The sequence below is a fragment of the Styela clava genome, chromosome 2, assembly GCF_964204865.1.
Source record: "Styela clava chromosome 2, kaStyClav1.hap1.2, whole genome shotgun sequence".
NCBI lineage: Eukaryota > Metazoa > Chordata > Ascidiacea > Stolidobranchia > Styelidae > Styela > Styela clava.
This window is the reverse complement of record NC_135251.1, coordinates 25,633,215-25,651,351: the sequence shown is the minus strand read 5'-3', so window position 1 is coordinate 25,651,351 and position 18,137 is coordinate 25,633,215. Positions and strand designations below refer to the sequence as shown.

The 18,137-nt window shown below is 34.6% G+C and overlaps 1 long non-coding RNA gene across 1 annotated transcript; it reads right to left on the bottom strand.

The window, feature by feature from the left end:
* Window positions 1–1,736: 1,736 nt before the first annotated feature.
* LOC144420020 (uncharacterized) lies at window positions 1,737–17,656 on the bottom strand. The gene is made up of 4 exons (XR_013474437.1): window positions 17,582–17,656; window positions 17,207–17,296; window positions 15,566–15,624; window positions 1,737–1,876 (listed from the first exon to the last, which is right to left on the bottom strand). It is a non-coding gene; the product is annotated as an uncharacterized LOC144420020 (long non-coding RNA).
* Between the last annotated feature and the right edge of the window lie 481 nt (window positions 17,657–18,137).

Genomic DNA, 18,137 nt, shown 5'->3' with positions numbered 1-18,137 from the left:
CTCTATTCACATGTCACACAATTGTGTCTGTGTTATCGACCCAACTCCGATAAGAAAAGGATTCGCCTGCACAACTAATATTTATCACAATGCATTCTGATAGGCTCGCGAAATTCAGGTTCGCAGGCCGTGGGCAAATGTAGCTGCAAAATTTTGAAAATATAGCTTTATGCGAAAAGCGAGAATATGGTTTCGCGAGCACGAATTACATTTCCTAAAATAAAGCTACTGTCAACCCGTATTTTTTCGCCAATATAGTTTTGCAACAACGAACGTTTGCTCACTTGCCAAAACGAACTTACGTGAGAATGTAATTTTACGATAACTAACTCTTGGTTGGAAGAATTTAGATTTGCGCGTATGAACTTTTTCAGAAAAGGTCTAAGAAATTTCGATGCCAAGGCTTTTTCAATCGAAATCAAATAGACATGGACACAGTATATGCACAAATGAACCTAAGTTCTACAAGGAGAATTTGCAAACATCATGCGATAATATATCTTGGAGAAAAATCTTCAACACACGTCAACACAGTTTTTGTGATATCATATAATAGCTTAGCATCTTTAAGGAAAAGTTTTAAAAAATGGAAAGTCATAGATCTGACAAAATACCGAAACTTATGCCTTTTTAATAAAACAAACTAAGCACTGTTGCAATCTATCACCATAACAAAAAGGCGGTATGCGATACTGTTGTATAAAATATACCAAGTAACCCAATAGTAAACGAAAGAAATCTAATGAAAATCCTAATTTATGATCTGATTTATTTAATATTTGAACATTACTTTCTATTGTGACCACTTGTAACACAAACATTTGTATAATTTATGTGTTTATCCTTACAGTTGAATCTTATGTGAATAGCAACACAAAGATCTTATTTGCATCAGATTATTTAACAAATATTCTTGCTGTTGATTGTTATAAATTTGAAGGTAATCTTTGGAGTGTAACAATTGCAGGGAACAAATTAGTTTTTACTTTGCGTGAAAGTAAACATGAGTAGAAATCTTATACTTTAAGTCCCCGTTTCGGGAAACATCAAATGCGTTAAATGAGACAAAAAAAACATAGTAGCATTGTGTTTCCAGCGCAATCAGTCACGCACAAAATAACAGATGTCAAAATCTAATAAAATGAAATAAAATCCAAATTGTGTGAAATTTGATACCAAAACGGATACCTTGGTGTACTTAGTTTTGATCAGTTCTTACTAATATTCACTACAGTAAATATTTTCATAATACAACGTTTATTACAACAAAGTCTCAAATTTTTCAGGGATTCGATGGATCGGAGTGTTTACACCAACACCATATCCAACAGCGGAAGATCTTCTTGGCGTCAGAAATACTTTGATTGATTCGAATGTGACATCGCCTCTAAATTTTTCTCAATGCCACTGCCGAAAATTGGATTGTTTGACTCATATTATATCCACTCATCCTATTATAGAAAGTTATAGCAAATAAATATTCAGACGCATAACAAAAAATATTCACCAATTTCACTGTTTGTTTGATTGACAATGTTTGGAATACTTGCTTTATTTACTATCGGATCTGAAAAACTGATTGCTCCATTGGTTGTAGCAGAATAAATTGCAACAAACAGTAAACTTCAATTATTCATTAGATTTATTAGTGATACTTCTGCTGCTGTTTTTCGGTAACCAATTGAGAGATACGTGGCTTCGATTCAAAAGGGGCAATTCTCACTCGCCATTCTCGCATTGGAGTCACGTTCAGTTGAGCAGGTAAAGCCATACTTCAAATAGTCATCAGACCAAGTTCTTTTCTTGAATGACATATTTAACGAAAAAATCCTCGGAATTGCAAAGAGTTTTTGTAGGAAAGAAACGTTGAACCAATCTGAAAATTGTGGTGTAATCTTAGATACCAGTACGCCGGGTCGAAATGACTTGGAGGTCATTTGTGATATTTTTTATAGCTTGACAATTGACTACTCTCGAAAACATTCCATCTGGAGATTTAGATGCCAGATATCAGACTGAAGAAGGTATCTATCAAGAAAAGTTAAATATAATTTGATCTTATTTGCAATTGGGTATTAAAGAGTTTCCCAAAATTGCCGTACCCCATTTCGAAGGGCAAGCGTTCTCATAATTACTTATTGAAGTATTCCATTAGTTTAGCATGTATACTTCATACATCAAATACGTTCATAAATACTTGCTTGAGACCAGTCTACATTCTCATTTGGTGTCAAACCACATTTGTAATAAATGAACGAGGTTGGATGGCTATGGACATCTATAACCACAGTAATGCACGCTGTTAGAAATAGGATGCATGTCAACATAATGCAGTTTAAACAACCTTCTTCCAGCAAGATTTTCAGAATTATATCGTCAGATGTAAGTCATTCCATGTAGATATCAGACGGGATAGAAAATGACGTTTTCAGAGATACTACATGATTTCTACAGCTTTGTTTACAATTCTCTTCCATGTACTGTTATATATCTGCACATTTTCTAGGTGTACTTTACAGTTGCAAAGCTTTAGGTTTTCGCAAAAAAAACGGCAGAATATAATTCAGAAAATAAAAATCACTCTGAAATTAATGACTTTCGAAATCAAAATTTTAGAAAATTTACAGTAAGGAATATCGATCACGACATTCTTCATTCCATCATATTATATGATACTACGTTTCAAAATCCTTACTGCAAGAATATTATTTGACTGTTTTATTATGCTTTGAAATAAATACCCAGAAAAGAGAAATGTTCATAAAATTAAACGAAACCATGCAGTAAAACGAAATTCGGCATCTTTTCATTATTATGGCGGTAGGCAATTGGCACGGATATAAAACCTATAGTTACGCCGTGGAAAATTCTGTTGCATTTCTAATGCTAATTTTACTTCAAGCATATATATGTTTGCTCATTTGTTCAACTAAAGCTAATTCATCACGAGTTTATTAAAATTTGTGATAAAGCCAATAAAGCTTTCAAAGTAAGTTCATATATATATCTGGAATTGAGTTAAGTAAATATTTGTGTGAAATACATACTCTTGACATATCAAAAGTTTTATATGTATTGCAAAAAAACAATTCGTAGCATGAATTGGTGAGAGATATCACAAAGTGTGGTTCAAATCATTGTCAAAGTAGTGCCGGACCTTTTTCTCCCCCTTGTACCCGAATAAGGAGAGGAAATATATATAAGAAATCCACTTTGAACAAATCAATGAATCGCAGTGGTTATGAATATTATTGGTCAAAATTTATTCGGAGTGCATCATCTTTCAAATCAATAAAGTGTGACTTCGTTTAACTTATTTCATATACACTGTAACAAAGACATCGAGAGCAAAATCATTGAGGGTCATCGGTCAAAAATTTGGGTGTGGTCAACAGAAGCAGCCTCAGTCAAGGCAACTTCATTACATATTCTTATCGATACCACCGATGTGGATTGCTTCGCGTTGAGACTTGATTTGCTATTTGGAATTGAAAATGTTGAATGATTAGATAACGAACTTTGTGGTGAGTTACGCGTCAAAATAATTCGTGTCCCAATTGTATGATTGTCACCTCATGTGAATACCGTAATCATTTGCTCCAAGATATATATATATATATATATATATATATTCTATAATCTATATGGTAACAGTTCAGTTGGAATAATGGGAATTTGGTAAATGTGAGACAAATGCCCTAAAATGGCACAAATTAGAAAACGGCATTTTTAGACACCGTGAGCTACGGGTACTGTGTCATTGTTAGTCATTGTACATTCGTACCCATCTTCGGACATTGCTCTCTCAAAATGGAATAAATAATAAATACTATTTTAGAATAAAAACGAAGACTTCTGCATATTTCAGAGAAAAAAGTTGTTTTTCATTCTCGTTCAATCTGACCAATTTGTTTCTCTGTGGAACTAGAGATGAGTGGAATTCTATCAAACAAAAGTGGAACGCTGAGACACGAGACCTGTGGCAAATAAATTTATTAAAACCCTTTTTCCTGCTTTTACTAGCTATGATACACCAGGGACTCTATTGAGCCCACTTGCCTTTGAGTCACCAATCGTTTTACACAGTGCATAATATACTTTCTTTATTTTCTATCAGCTCTCTCTATCTGTATTTTTGTCTATTTAAACGGTAAAGAAAAATTAACATTTACATAAAATCGGCTTAGTTTTCATGGCATTATTTATAGGGTTTGAATCAGCAGAAATCGATTACAGCCACTTCAATGAACCGAGCTGATCTTAGATGACGCTGGAAGCAGAGTCCGATCCCAAACTTTGATTCAAGTTATATATATGTCGTCGTAAGGTACCATTATTTTCTATATTTGATTGAAGCTTCTCTTCGCGTAGGTAGGTGGAGAGAAAAGAGAGAAAGTAATTCACGTAAGGACGCATATTACAATATATATCATAGATGTGAAGTACGTTTTGGTAGGAGAGTGGGTACTGAAATGCTGATTGTGTAATTAGTTTGGGGTTTCTTTTTGGCTTGTAAGCTGTGTACATAGTAAAGTTACTTCCAACGTAAATGTACCGCCCTTGGAGATTGCATCGTGCGCTGCCTACATGCTCACATCATATTCAGTGTGATGCGAGATTGTAAGATGTTCAGAATGCCAGAAGTTATTGCATGAAGACTTTTATTTGGGGGTCCAAGTGACAGGACGTTTAGAATAGCCTACTTTCCATATTTCAAAGAATTTGATTCTATTCAATTATCTAGGAATTTTGGATTACATAAAGTCGATCAAGTTTCCAAGTAATGCCATTTTAAGGAACACTGAAGGAAAAGTGTGCGAAATGAACTAGAAAGTGCCTTGCTATATTTAAACAGCAATGGTCGAGGTCTAGGTGAAGTATAGGGTCCCATAGTAATCGGGGAAAAAATGAATAAATTCAATAAAGCTGCTCTGGCTGCTGCCGTTGACCATCTATGTTAGAGTCGTCAAACCCAGTGGCCCGCGTGGTATTATTCGAATCGCAATGTCCTTCACAAATCTGAGCCTTTATTGAAACTTCTAATAAAAAATGTCGTTCAAACGCACGAGAAGCACCACCTAGCTATCGAAAGCTTCTTTTATGTCCATTTATGGTCGTTATTGCTAGTGAGACATGTTTGAATTTATTTTTATCGTCTGCCATGTATTTCAATCTGTTTTCCTGTATTTTTTTTCTGTGAAGCTAGAAGAAGCAGTTTCATGACCTCAATATTTGACAGCATTCACTTCTACGAGCAATTTTTTTTCAAGGATGAACCAAGGAAAATCCTCCGTAAGACTAATTTCTGACAGCCTCGTGAAAAATCCGTTCCGCATTTCTACATCGTCCATTGCACCTATGATTGACAAACTTGTTGGATAAACGCAGTGCCATACTTCCCATAAATATTTATGTGTGGTTAAAACTTTTAACTTTACTGTATCTTCGTATTTTCATTGTTCTAATAATTTAGGTGCTTTGTTTGTTTTTCCTTTTATCTGTAGTCGGTGAAACTAGAATATAACTACCATGTCAAGTGGACCGCGCAATCATTCGTAAACTAAATGTGGCTCTTCGTCCATAATGGTTGGACAACCCTGATCTATGTTATGAGCTTATGAGGCCACACTTCAATGGTGAAAAAGATGATGCACCTCGAAATAAGTTTGAGACCAATCATATTAATAACTCATTTGATATTGGTCATGAAGGTTAATAACAGTACAGGGAGCACCAGCACAAATGTGGCAACAATACTCCATAATAGACTCCATCTTCAGATTGGTATCTTTCGTTCAAATCATCAAATGAAGTATTTTCGAAAGTTGTCAGGTGATAAAAATTATCACAAAATGACCTCGAAGGCAGTGCAAAATTTTAAGAAATATTATTATTATGGGTGAGTTACTAATCGTCCTAAGCTTTGGGAATACGCTCGCCAACGCATCTCTAATTACTCTGTATGGGTTCGCAGGTTCGAATACCATGCGGGGATAGTTATGTGCGAAAGGATTGCTGGACTCCTCGCCACCGTAGGGTGATTCACGTAACCGCTGATCGGATACGCCTTCCTCCACCAGCAAGTCCATGGTACCGAAGACAAATAACTAACTAATCACATACCCGACATGGAATGGAAACCGGACGAGAGGCCGTGGTTCGCCATATGGTACCCTTTATATACGTTGGTCCCAATCGACTTTTTATACCCCTTTTATAATATGACATAAATAGTTAATCAAACACGCTAGTACATTTCCCAATATATCTTTAAAAAGCTTATTTTCGTCGCTTTCCACTAAAACGCGCCCGAATTACGTAGCGCAAATGCGTTCGACCATATGCCGGTAAGAAGAGAGAAATTTCAAAAATATTCGAGATAAAGTTTCTCACTTTTAACGCTTGGTCAACACGTGATTGATATGCTAGAGAAAGAGTTTTCTTTTGGACGAGCTTTACGTCACCTTCAAAATAAAACAAGAGTGGGATTTGATTTTGAAGTGAAGTGATATTCGTTTTATCGAAGAGCATTTGATCGCGTGCTGTCTGGTATCTTTGTTTGTTTATTTATTATGAGCCGGAGAACGTTGCTCGCGCGTTCAAATTACTTCGTTTTCAACTAACAACAGATTCTTTGTTTATTTTTAAGCTTTGAAATATTCATACAAATAAAATTGATCTTGTATCAAAATAAAAATTATACATTAAAAAAAAATATGATGACGTCACCGTAATTAAGAACACTCGGATCAAGCATGGATGATTTAAACTCAAACATTTTGAGTTTTGAAATTGGTTTTGTTCACATGCAGACCACTATGCATACTATTGACCCCAAAATACATTTAATTTAGCCATAATCTCAAATTATGACACAGGTACGTCACCGTAATTAAGAACACTCGGATCAAGCATGGATAATTTAAACTCAAACATTTTGAGTTTTGAAATTGGTTTTGTTCACATGCAGACCACTATAAAATATTATTGACCCCCCAAAATGCATTTAATTTAGCCATAATCCCAAATTATGACACAGGGCACCACTTTATTACCAGGCCGATCCTATAGCTTATTTGAAAATACAATGTTAATAATGACATAGTCAACATCTCGCAGGGATTCAGTGGATCGAAGTGTACACACCAACACCATATCCATCGGCAAAATACCTTTATGACATTGGGAATACTTTAATTGATTTGAACGACATCACGTCTAAATAATTCTCAATGCTCAGATGTTATGAGTGCTTCTCAACGAAATAATGCAACGACGCAAATATTACATTATCTGACGGTTCTTATGACTTATAATTATCTACTCATTTTATTATAGAACAATGTAGCAAATAAATATTCAGACATAGGCTATGATAGAATGTTTCTTTTAGAATAGTAACGTAGATTTCGGCAGGCCTGGAACGCATTGTTTTTAACTTTTGTATGGTCTTATGCGATCGCTTCATTGTGGAAGTGGGAATAAGTTGAAAGCGATCAAATGAAAGTCGAGCCCTCGGACGAAGTAACAAAATTTGTCGCAATGCCGCAGGAACGCTTATTAATGCTTTACATATTATCAGTGATTCGTTATGTCACAATCCGAAACATACCTACCGTAAATACTTTTGGGTCATTGATTTTATTGTTCGTTTGATAAACTTTGTTTAGAATACTTTCCATATTTACTATCTATTTTGAAGGTAGGTTACCACGGAAAATTTATTTTCGAGAATTTGATTCTATTTAATTATCCAGGACTTTTGGTTTACGAAAGGTCGGCTAAGTTTTCAAGAAATGAGGGATTTTTGAGGAACACTGAGGAAAAGTGTGCAAAATAAACTAGAAAGTGTCTTACTATAAGTAAACAGCAAAGTTCTAGGTTAAATATCGAGTCCTGTAAGAATCAGGAACAAATTGAGAAAAATGGATTTATTTAAAAATCGTTGCCATAACTGCTGCTGCTGTTAACCATCGAAGTTTTAAGTCAATGTGACTCAACACTTCATTGGTGAAAAAAATGACGCATCCCGAAACAAGTTTGAGACCAGTCATATTTACAACTCTGGATATTGGTCATGAAGCTTAATAACAGTACTGGGAACGCCAACGCAAATGTTGTAACGATACTCCATACAGCGGCAATTAAGTGAATAGTTCAAGAAATGCTCTAATTTGCAATCATTGTTCTATTTGGCTTAAAAAAGGCTCTTCACCCCTTTGATTATAATCTGAACCAGACCTTGTAATATCTTTCATCAAATTATGCGAGGAATTGTTTTTACGACCCATATATAAATATACAACTTTTAATGATATGTCAACAATATATTTTATATAAAAAGATGTCTGACATGAAACGTTACTAAACTTGAGATATATGAACATTGACAGCTTTTATCTCGAAAGTGATTGACATCGTTATGAATTAATTTAGTCCGAGGAAATGAGTAAACTCATATATTATAGTTAAAATAAAATTAGCTTCAGGAATGAAACAACATTTTTCACGGCGTGACTGAGTTTTCCTTTAACTTATATCCGTGCCAATTGTATACCGTCATAATATTACGCTTTTTTTTATTTATACAAAGCATATTGAAATATCTAAAATAATATTCTTTCAGTTGTGATTTTGGAACCTAGTTTTGTAAAGTGGGACCTCGAAGCAATATATCTTGTGGAAACCCGAAAACATAATTGCAATTAAAATTTGTGATACGATTCAGCGGGTTCGTGCGAACCCGTTATTGGAATGAACGCGTTCTTGTTTTAGACGTTAAACAAATGCAACACCGTAGTTAACGATTACGATTATATTTGGCGTTCCGTAGAACCTGTTGTTGGAGGTCGATACAAGAGAAAATCCATTTTTAAATAATAAAAATTTTACAATTGATCCAATAGGTGCTGTGAAGTTTCATTTTACAAATTACTATTATTCGGAGTGAGTCACCGTGAAAATAAGATTTTTTAGTTTGAAGGACATTTAATCATCCCATTTCCGTGGCCGGAACATGCTTTTGCTTAGTTCCAGAAACAGATCAAATGTGCTAATAAATAAATTTGAGTGTGAATATAACCAATATTGCAGGGGAAGATGGGGCACGTTGGGACATGGGGCACAGTGGAAAATCAGCTCTCGCGCTGATACTATATCCGCGACAACGGACGGGTAGAGCGGCGCAAGTTATGAGGTGAAATTGGTTTTGGGAGGTTGAAACTAAAATTCCACGGTTCCAGTTTTTTTTTCTACCTTAGCTTTTCCAACATGACAAACCACCGTCTGATATTTTTCATTTTTTCAATAATATTTTCAGATTTAGATTCGAGGAAGGAAATATTCAAATTTGTTTGCGAATTTTTTTGTCAAAATATTTGAACTATTTCAGTTGAACATTGATTTCAAAAATATTAAATCTTCAAATTTGAAGTCTCCCTGTTCGTTAGACGATTATGCAGATTAATTGCTTATTTTTAAGGGCTCACTTCGTTGAATTTTGACAGACTGACCCACTGTGCCCCAGGGTCTGACCGAATGTGCCCCACAAGTGGGGTACAGTGGGACACTTAACAGACGTTTTTCAAAGCATTTTGGTAGTAAGATGTGTGTAAGAATTTCTTATTCGCTGAATAAAATCTACTTTACCCCACTATGCATTAGTCCCGCCAAACTAAATTTTTTATCACCAGGTGTACCCAAACAAAACGTTGTAGCTCATGATTAACTTCAATATCAAGTCTCTCATCATTAAGTTCCAGTCAGTAATTTGCCTAATTTATAATACAAAATATCGAGTTAAATGGAGAGTGAATAGCCTTTCCCCTCAACTTGTCGTTATTCAGTGATAATGCATCTATCGATCCAAACTTTTCGACAACTAGTATTGCATTGTATTTTGCAAATTCGAGTCGAGTCCGTATACAGTCGCCAAATTAGTGGGCGCTTTGTCTATGATTCATGTTTTTTTGAAGAGAAAATATAACAGTTCGATGATTGAAATCTATCCATCTTGATTTTTCTCAAATACCGATGGGCCGATTATAGAGTGGCTTTTATTTATTTTCAAAAATAGCACATTGCTCGCTTGTACGTATGGTGCTATAAAATCTAATCTATTACCTAATCGATTCCTCTACCAGTTTAGAGTCGATGTATCGGTATCGGGTATCGGTATCGGCAATATCGGCTATTTTTTCGGTATCGGTCATGTATCGGTATCGGCTGAATTAATACCGATATTTCCGATATATTAACCTTTTAGATATGATCCAGAATGTTTTAAAAGGTAAGTTAAAATATTACTTTTTAATTTATTTTTTTGTCCAGACAGATCGGGAACTATGAGCCATGCATGTCTACACCCCCGCAAGTGGTAACGAGAATATGATTCGCCTGTTTTTAAATATTTCTAGCAGAACCAGCTCATCTAATTTGACTTTTTTTTTGCTGCCAACTTTTTATATTGACATTTTTAATACATATTACATATTAATTATGAAGAAATATATCAACACGACACAGAAAAGAGAGCAACTAGGCGCTCAGTTTTAAATCATACAGTGGAATCGAAGTCCTTTTTACAAGACATGCACTGTTTGGCGCAGTTATAAATTCTGTTTATCGTCAAGCGCGAGTGTCATTCAGTCCATGGACATCGTTAGGCTAAATTCCGACGCAATTATCACTCTACACAGGTATTAAATATTGTGATTATAGTAATTTTAATTTTGTTCAAATACACAATTTCTTTATAGATTTATTGATGTGGCCGCCTAGTATCATACGTGGTATAGGTATTTCTAGTCGGCACTGATTGATATCCTTTAATTTTGGCTGTAATTGTCGCGACGATCACGATTAAACACAAAATAAAATATTTGCATATATTCGATATTCTTTTAAACACAAAAAACGATATTCGAAGGTCGCGATATTAATAATAAATTGGAATTGGACAACTCGGCATATGAGTTTTCTAATTGGACACCGAGATTACTAGCGTCAGTGTACAATGCATCCGAATCAGTTAATGCATTCGGATACCAAACATCAATTTCTTATGTGATATATCTTTTTTTCAATCTGAAATATCGGTGACAAAAGTGGTATCGGTACATCTCTAGTTTAGACCCGTTTTATGGTGGTCATCCGTTATTACCCGTTGCATATCCATTTATATATAGGTGAGGTTTAGAATATCAATATTTTCTTAGATATTTGTACCAGTGTATGAACAATTGTTACATTGATGACAAAATAATTTTAATGACGACACTAGGGATGATTATCTGTAATATCTTTCGAATTTTGAACAAACATACTTATTCATACTAGACTTAAACCAGGAAAAATTTTAGGCGTTTTTGGATATTGAGATGTGACGTTAAAACAAAGTAAGGCCAGATATATTCGAATAAGAGAAAATTGTTTGCGAAACATCTAACCTTCCATGGCCATATAATTCCGTTTGGTATCCATGTCTTCCAGTTGCGTTTTGTTCTTTATATATAGCAGAAAGAATGAAAAGTTTTGACTTTCGGATTCCGGTTCTTCTTTGAACGACATTTTCTGTCTTTGAAGTCGTCTTTTTCTAAAGCTTCCGGTTTTTGAATGTATACTACCATTACGATTGGAGACCACATGGGTGGTTTGTTGTTGTATAGATGTTATAGATTCCATTTTAACATATTATAGTAATTAGACGTATTGATGTACAGCCTAATTCTAAACTGCTCTCTGTGTCCTAAAGTACCACTAAGAACGGGTATATAAATGAACATCTTCCATCACTCAATGCTGTATGCATCAGATAAATGCTGATGACACACTTTTTTATACAACCACAAATTTCTCTATAATTTGCATTTACGTGGTTTTTAAATTATAGGTGAATTTCAATAATCAAAATATATGAAGTTACAACACATTTTATCTTCTAAAACAATATCATTTTCTTTTATTCGCGAACTTTTCAAAGTTATTTGCTATTATACTGTATATATACTACGTTGTCGAGTTTAAGGAAATGTTAGGTATAGTCATAACATAAGGTGATTATTATTCACTACTCAGCTACTATCAAAAGGCGGTAGACATAAACGGTAAAGTGTTGAAGGTACCGATTAGGTATTTTTCATATGTTAGTACTCTAGATATAAACTCTGCATAAGTAACAATTTAATTAGTATATATGTATATGTCAAAACATATTTAAACTTCACCTGCTGTGTACCAGTATATCATAATCCTAATTATTCATTAAAACACATAAAGACACAAATCTTTGAAAAGGTTTGGCTTTTAATAGACTTATACTCAAAAATCTGAATTCGGGTAAATTGAAAATGGTTTGAAAATAAAAATTAAACTCGGATTCCGAATCGAACAATAAAATTATTTGTAATAAGCATTAAGGTGAACAAAATGATTTAAATAACAAATTCAGTCGAACAATGTGTATTTGGCAGCAGAGCCTTCTATCTCTAACTTAAAATCATTTATAAACCCATATGTTTGTCTGTTTATTCACAATATTCTTTCAAGAAAAACTCAATCTACGCCCTGACCCGGAATACCTTGTGCGACTTATAACTTCGTACCTGTTCTCACTTCCTTATGCACTTTAAAATAATTTCTTTGGATTATCTTATAATTTTGATGAATTTCTGCAACAACAAACGTTTCATTTCGACATTCTGGCACGGCTTATTTTATATTTACTTAAGACTCGCAACAATTCTTTAATCGCTCGATTTCTACCTTTTCATATGGTTTCGACCTCGCAAGCAAATGGCTTTACATTCCATAACTCAAACCTATAGACAGTGCTTTGATATGTAAGGCCGATGAAAATTCTTTTTTTAAAATAAAATAAGACATCGTCAAATACCAACCAAGTCAGACTACGTTGGTTTTCGGGACCTAGCTAAAAAAAACTGGATTACGCGGCGTTAAGTCGGCTCTGCGTTTCGTCACTACTGTCACATGGCCGACGCGAGTGTTTTTACTAAAATAAAGGCACAAAGCGTTAGAAAAGGGGTTGGAATTTCGGGATACCAACCCCATCTAAAAAAACTCAAAAACGTTACTCCATTAGATACAAATATACGCTAAAGTTGTTCTGTGAGCCGCACGGAATGTATCAGCATGACAGAGTTTGGACCACCCTGGTCTACCTTATCAAGAAACTCCCGACTTTGCTGACCAATATATCGTTGAAATGCGATCGTGGAACCGCCACATAGTGTAAATAGTTTATTGGTCCAATTGTTGAAGAGAATAGAAATTTTTCAAAATAAAAATGCGACAACAAGGTAAATACTAGAAAGCAAAAACCACAACATTTTGAGAAAACGACTCATAGGCTCATTTCTTGTCCAATAAATAAGTTTCATGGTTTCTTTTTAGTAAAGAAGGTTAATATGATACTTGAAGACAAAAAATAAGCGAACATTTTGAAGTTTGAGTCGTCTGTTGAACTCGTAATATTTTAATAAATACCGATAAACTATATAAAATTCTGCTCTAAAAGTTCTGTGATGCCCCTCCTTGCTTGATGCCCTAAGCACGTGCTTATATTGTTTAAAGGCTAATCCGGCGCTGTCAGTACCTGTCATGTTCAATGTATATATATATATATATATTTTATTCAATATGAATTTTTTCTTTTATTTTTTCAAATTTGGTATACTGTTCCTTGAACTGACACATATTAAATTTGTATTGCAAAAACTATGCAAGTTTTACGAAAAATCAACATTGAACCGTGCATACAGAATCTGCCTACTCATTTAGAAACTGGCTATACACTCTCAGCAGTACTCGACCTGTTGTGATATCAGATTTTCCGCAAACAAGAAAATTTATAAACAAATATATTGTTACTAAGAACTGTTCTATATCAAAAGTTATCAACTATAAATCAAGCTAAAAATATTTACCGTCTTTATTACCGCAGACAAAAAATCAACATTGAACCATGCATATACAGAAACTGTATTAATTTAGAAACTGATTATACACTTATACCAGGGGTGTGCAACCTTTATTACAGGAGAGCCAGGTACAAGTTACTGGGTGAAGCCGCGGGCCGCACCTAGAAACTCTACCTACGAAAGGCTCTGGATACGAAAAGTCCGAATTACGATAATTTTTATCGTAAAAATATTGCTACGGCTATCGTAAGATTTTCTACATACGAACGGCCGAAAACTTAAAAATATGTGCAGTGATATTTGTTTATCTTAGAAAAATTTAATGCAGTGCTTGAATAAGCAATGTCCAATTCGAATTTAAAAATCGAATATCGCGACCTTCGAATATCGTTTTTCGTGTTTATAAGAATATCGAATATGGCGCACATATCCTAGCGCCGTCGTCCACGTTTTGATTTGAAATATTTTACAATTATTGACCCGTTTTTTCCCCGCGGGCAAAGCGAAATTTAGTGAGAAGACGATGATACAATAAAAAAATTTGAATTGCATGTGTGTGTGCTCATTATCGAAAATTACGTTCTCTTTCAGCGGTCAGCTTTTGCCGCCTCCTCCCACTCTCTGCGGTCTTCGTTTAGCGTAGCCTAGTCTACCCAACGCCAAAGATAAACAAACATACCGTTCGTAGTGTTTTTATTCGGTATTTCTCTGTTCTTTCTTATTTCCATATGTACCTTCTTTATTTATTATGCAGTAATTTAAGTCTAACATGTATTTGTTGCGGGTTCTAACCATTATTATGATTTATACAAATGTTATGTCCATTTTGTAGGGGCTTAGACCGTTAGGGCATTTACAGGTAATCTGTGTCCCTACTTACGGAACTTTCTACCTACAAAGGAATTTACGAAACGAATAAATTTTGTAGATAGAGTTTATACTGTAGTTGCAAGCACAACTTTTTTATTGATCTTATGGCATTGTTAGGGGTTCTAGCAGAAATGTTGAGTTAAAATGCATAGATTTCTAATGAAAACAGATATTCAAATTTATTATCACACCGACTTTAAACGAATACAGTATAAGAAACATGTTTTAATAACATTTTTTTGTTTGTTTTTGGAACAGGATTTTGCTAGCTAGTTTTGCTAATATGACAGTAGCAGTCAAGTACTGGTATTGGCTTTGCGCCGCAAAGAGATTAGAATTGCTCGCACATACCAGATTAACTAAACTAAAAACTCGTTTCGCGAACACACTATTTAAAATCGGCACTTCTCCGCGGTTGGCACAATTTTTCCTTGCGGGCCGCATTTGGTCCGCGGGCCGCAGTTTACACACTCCTGACTTATACATACTTTAAAAGGTCATTTTGATATCACTATGAACAATACTCAAACTCTTTTGATATCAGATATTTCGCACACATGAAAATTCATAAAGAAATTTATTGTTACCAAGAACCGTTCTATATCAAAATTTATCAGCTAGAAATCAGGCTATAAATATTTACCGTCTTGATGACCGCAGGTTTTGTCAAAATTTTACTTGGCTGTTGAGTTATCAATGAAACTAATGTTTCTATTCTATCACCCTACTATTCTTAAAATAAATATTTAAAGCTTCACCGTTAGCATTGCCCCCTGGTATGTATATCGGTCATCGCCAGTTTTTCCTTGGATCCGAACTATGGAAAAACAAAATAATTAGCAGTTACCGACTGATAATGTTATCTAGAGACTGTAAACATTAGAAAAAAATTTTAAAGCGATTTCGCCATACTTCTCACACGTCTACATCACAATAGTAATAATGAAGTATTTGAATTTAGAAAGAGTTCAAGGATTAAAATATGAGGTACCGTGTCGGTTTGCAGAGATTGCATTATACGCATTAAAAAAGCGAGTTATCTTTGAATATTGAACACTAATACTGACTGTAAAGTTTTTATCCCGGTAAGAATCTATATTTATTCACAACAATTCGATAAATCGAAGATTTGCAAAATCCTTGGCAAAAGGGGGTAAAAGCGGCTTCATGAAATCACACGCAGTGTCTTCTGGTCCCCACATGTATCCGTGCGCCATACACACGTACAGCAGAAGTAGAAGTTTTATCACTATTGTCATCTCACTGGACTAATTGAGAACAAAGAAACATTTTAATAGGCGATACAAGAATGGCACCTAAATCTATATAATTGTCTTCAATCTGCACTTCGTTGTCGGTTGTCGGTTAGGTTGTCGACATTAGAAAGAAAAAAATGGGTACTCCTGAACCAAGATTGCGGGCACCGGAACGCAATATGTGTACCAGGTTAGGGTCCTGCCATATTTTCATTCCAATTTTCTTTATTTTAGTTCTATTCCAAGTTCGGTGACTAGCCAAGCGACTCTCGTAGTATTTGTGCCTGAAATTATGGCCTAACACTAATCTGGTACGAATACTACGTTCCGGTGTCCGCCATCTTGGTTCACATATTACAGGAGTACCTACCGAAAAATGTATGATTCAAGTATTGTACAGCGAATTGATCGGCCTCGTGTAGTCATATAGTAGGGGCGGTTGGGCGAAATATTTATTCATTCATCCAACATTAAAACTAACTACTTATCCATTCAGTAAGAACAACAAAAATATCAATTTTGTTTGAAAATTAACCCCACCTCGTTGCTCAAAAAGAATCCGCGATAATTCACTTTATACAAGGTAACGTACACCAACCTCTGATTCTAAACATTATATCTGATGCTTTACAGGCTGGAAATTCATTATTGCCAGAGGGCAAAACACAAAAGCATTACCTAATATTAAAAAATTATAATATATACACATCTACTGTAGGCTACTTGTGGTATTGCGACGAATTTTGTTATTTCTACCGAGTTTTCGACTTTCGTTTGTTGGCTCTCAACTTATTTCCACTTTCACAATTAAGCGATTGCGACTCCGATCCACTGAATCCCTGCAAGATATTATCTATGATGTTATTGACATTGTAATTTGAAATAAGACATGTTTGATATTTGTATGAAATAATCAACAATAAATGCGATACCATTTCACGTCACGCTTGTCTGATTTCCCCGGCAGCACAATACTCAAAACCACATTTCAAAGTTATACTTCGATTTCAGTTAACGCATTTGCTGTAACTTGAAACAGTTAATTTACAAATAAGTTGCTTAACTCGTTTTCATATACCTACGGTTGTGTATGAATAAAAAGCTAATTCGTTTCTTGCCATCTCCAAATCATAAACAAATTACCTTCAAAAATAATACAATCAATACAAACGATGTATGTTGAATAGTCGGTTGCAACCGTGATCTCCGTGTCGCCCTTTTCAATAGATTCAACTGTAACCGTACACACATGGATTATACAAACGGTTTTGTTACAACCATAGTGATAACAATCGAAGTAATTGATCACACTATATAGAAATATTGAATCAATCAGATTATAAAATGTTATTTTTCAACACTGCCCTCGTTGACTAATGACTTGCTTAGTTTATTAGATATCAGATATTGCTTTTTTGCTAAAAATGGATTCCAGTGCATAGTTACTTTTTTTTATAAATCGAAAATTCTAGTATCTCGTCCGTTGGCCCAATGCCACATTTTCACATATATACTTACTTCCACGCAAGGCTGTATTCACGAAAAAAGCTCATTTTTCAGCTACCACTATCTGCTGCTTTTGAACATGTATATAATCGCCGTGATATCCTGATGAATTCCTTTTGAAAATAACACAATACCTTCTTGCGCAGCTGCTGTGTCATGGACGTGCGAAGAAACTCGAGAGTTTCTATGATCTGCGTCTTCTGTATTTTTAGAAATAGTTCCAATTTACAACTAATAAATCAGATAGTGTTTAACAACTGAGAACTCACGAATTCCTCGATATGTTGCTGTTTCCTTGGTTTTGAAAAGTGCGACCACGAATTCTTTAGGCTCAGATCTATGTTTGAAAATTTAAATAACGTGTAATAGACTGCATTGTCAAAATAGAATTATGAAGCTGCTTTAGATTCATTTTATATTAAGCTTTTAAAACAATTTTTCTCATTATCTACTCAAAAAGAAATAGCAGGTGAACATCCAATTTTGTTAATGTGCTTCTCACAATCCTTCACAGGTTACACTCAACATTTATTTATCTGCACAATCGATATGCTTTGGCGCCCTAAAA